Source organism: Leptonychotes weddellii, chromosome 14 (assembly GCF_054177405.1).
Source record: "Leptonychotes weddellii isolate Sample4059 chromosome 14, ASM5417740v2, whole genome shotgun sequence".
Lineage (NCBI taxonomy): Eukaryota > Metazoa > Chordata > Mammalia > Carnivora > Phocidae > Leptonychotes > Leptonychotes weddellii.
The window spans coordinates 54,265,926-54,269,559 of NC_138382.1; the positions used below are offsets into that span (position 1 = coordinate 54,265,926).

The 3,634-nt window shown below is 38.2% G+C and overlaps 1 pseudogene; it reads left to right on the forward strand.

The window, feature by feature from the left end:
- The first annotated feature begins 363 nt into the window (after positions 1-363).
- LOC102733523 (peroxiredoxin-1 pseudogene) lies at positions 364-1,238 on the forward strand (annotated as a pseudogene).
- Positions 1,239-3,634: the final 2,396 nt, after the last annotated feature.

Consider the following 3,634-nt stretch of genomic DNA (forward strand, 5'->3'; position numbering starts at 1 on the left):
GGACCTCAAGAACATTATGCTAGATGAAATAAGTCACACAATGACAAATACCTTATGATCTCTCCCACATGTTCAATCCAAAACAAACAAAAACAAAACAAATCAAAACAACATAAAACACCACTAAGCTCACAGATACAGAAAATAGGCTGCTGTTTGCCAGAGGCAGGTGGTAGGTGGTGGGAGAAATGAGTGTAAGGGATACAAAGATTTTTTAAAAAATTAAAAATAGTTATGCAGAGGAAGAGAGAAACCAGGAAACTTCTTGATGGGAACCAATTCTGTTCAAAAAGGAGAAAATCACTGGCGTCTTCTTCCTGCCTTGTCTTCGGCATTTTTGTTCTCAGAGCTGCCAATAGCAAGATGTCTTTAGGAAATGCCAAAAATGGGCATCCTGCCTCCAACTTCAAAGTCACGGCTGTTAGGCCAGATGGCCAGTTCAAAGACAGCCTATCTGACTACAAAGGAAAATACATTGTGTTCTTCTTTCACCCTCTTGACCTCACCTTTGTGTGCCCCATGGAGATCATTGCTTTCAGTGACAGGGCAGAAGAATTTAAGAAACTCAATTGTCAAGTGATTGGTGCTTCTGTGGATTCTCATTTCTGTCACCTGGCATGCATCAACACACCCAAGAAACAAGGAGGACTGGGACCCATGAACATTCCCTTGGTATCAGACCCCAAGTGTACCATTGCTCAGGATTATGGAGTCTTAAAGGCTGATGAAGGCATCTCATTTAGGGATCTCTTTATTGTTGATGATAAAGGTATCCTTAGGCAGATCACGGTAAATGACCTTCCTGTCGGCCGTTCTGTGGATGAGACTCCGCAACTGGTTCAGGCCTTCCAGTTTACTGACAAGCATGGGGAAGTGTGCCCAGCTGGCTGGAAGCCTGGCAGTGATACCATCAAGCCTGATGTCCAGAAGAGCAAAGAATATTTCTCTAAGCAGAAGTGGGCGCCGGATCATTTTAGGGCTGGGCTGCAGTAGGTGGCCATGAAAACAAAATCTCTTTTGTACTATTGTCATGCTTAGAACATAAGACTTTAGACTCTGTGCAGATGTGCTATAGGGACAGGACAGGCCTTTCCTGCAGGGGTTGGGGAGGCCAGCCTTTCTTCCTCTGGAGAGAAGGGCCTGAGCTGTTATGGGGCAGGCCAACTGTTATGTACGGTAGTAGGGCATCACTTTTTGTCTTTTGTTGTTTCTATTAAACTTGAACTGAGAAAAAAAAAGGAGGAAATCACTGATGGAATGTAATTCACTAGGTGCTTACATCCTGGAACTTACCATATTTGTTTTTAAATCTGTGTCTATGCTTATCTATTTTCCCCCTGACATTAAGCTTCCAGTTATTCCCACCTTACTTCATCAAACGGTTTCTCTGAGTCTCCTCAGCTCTCCAACTGCCTACTTGATGTCTTAAAGTTTCCTATCTTAGTAAAATCTATCCACTCTGTTGGATACTACATATTATTTGAGTCCCTAAATCATGTCGAGAACTACAACTATACGGAGTGCAATATATAGCTAAAATATTTCACTTGTTCTCAAGTAATTCACAATCAAGAGGAAAGTATCATTATTTCATTTATTTACCCAACAAACATTTGTTGAGCATCTGCTTTGTCCAAGGCACTATCCTAAAATCTGGGATGACAAAGTTCCTGATTTTATGAAACTTACAAAGTAGGAGGGGTGGGTAGGAAAGTAGATAAAATAGATTGAGAAGTAGCTCTATAAAATGTTGATAAATTCTACAAAGAAAAATAAATCAGGATAATATATAAAGAATAACAGGTTGAAGTGATGGAAAGAAATTGACAAAAGTGATAAATTTTCTGTTTTCTAATTCAATTTCTAGGTACTGAAATCTAACAAATGAGGATCTGCTAACTTTGCTTTATAAGTTCAATATTTTTTTCACAAATTAATTCCTTAATTGGACATTTTGGAGAAAACATCTTTACAAAATATCTTTATAGTTTTCTGAAATTACACATGCTTTCATACGTATATCAAATTTAAAGTAAGTTAATTTACCAATTTACATTAATCTGATCTATTTTCATAAGAAACAGGCAGTAAAAGGACCAGTTGGATATGCATAAATTTGTTTTATCAAGTCTTAAGACTCTTGTGTAATCCTTCATTCCTTAGGTCACACTGGTCCGGAGGTAAAAGTAGGATTATTATAACAATAATAATTAGAGCAACAATAAATACCCAGACTTATGTATGCATTTATATTGAGAATGGAAACCATTTACAACCACATAGCTTACTCTCCATAGTTATAGGGCTCTACTATACCAGGGAACTTTTCTCCAGGAAGATAAAAGGTATAAAGAATTTTATTTTTCCTTCCAAGACCTTCCCCCAAAATTCCATTTAGATATATATCAAACCATTAGACTTTTCAATAAATGGTATCAAACAACTGTTTACTCTCTAACACTCTTCAAAATCCTCACTCTTGAATAAGTGTAGAAATTGATTTGGTGAAACACTCAGACTAGCATTTCCAGAGAGTAAAAATGGTAAGTGCAAACACAAAGGCAGAAATAAACACACACCCACACCCACCCACCCACACACACACACACACACACACAGACTTCCTGATGTGGAGTGCAGAGTAATTAGTAAATAATGACAGAAATATGGGCCAAGTTCATGAAGTCATTGCCTGATAAATAAGGATTTATTTTATCATAGGTGGAAAAAATCAAATAATGCATTTAAGCCATGATTTTACTATAAGCTACGTAAAAATTGGCTTGTGGGTTGGTCTGAAGAGAAAAGGAGACTGGAAGAAAAGATAATAGTTAAGAAAATAAAAATTCTGCTGGAATCCATGACAAAAACGATAAAATATATACTTAGATATTAAAAAATACAATAGATACATCTCAGCAATAATGAAGTGATTTTAGGTCAAGGTGGATGTATATTATGAGAAGGGAGATCCCTTTTAGTTTAAGTTTCTAATTCCACAATTTTGGGGACCATAGTCTCAATAACCAAAATAGGAGATAAACTAATTTTATGAGGAGATAAACTAATTTTTGACCTACTATGTTTCAATTGTCTGTGGAACATTTAGTGAGACATTCCAGGTAGCAGGTGTTTACTTTACGAGAGGAATTGCTATATATGTACCAGAGACAGTAATCTGTACATGTGGATAAAGACTCTCTTGACCAAATTCGCCACGCACCTCTGAGCCCTCTTGACTAGGCCTCAACTTTGGCCTATAAAGACTTGAATAAACACTAACACAGTTTCTAGTAGCCTCTCTGGGGTGCATCCCTAAATTCCCATAAAGTACTTGGCTGAGAAAAATCAAGGCTGCCAAAAGAATTTGCTGTTTGTTCCACACCTGAAGATAGAGCCCCTGTCTCCAGTGTCTGGGGGAGGATAGGAGCCTAACTTTGATGAGTGCCAGTAAGCAAACCCAGATGGATTTCCCAAACAACCCCTTCTGACTCTGATCTTTCACTTACTTGACTGTGCTCAAGCCCTGCTATTCCCCCTCCAGACTCCCTCATTCTTCCTTTAAAACAACTGTCTGTGCACAAATCAGAACGGAGCTCAGTTCTTTCCCCTACTCTCAGTGGCTACTGAATAA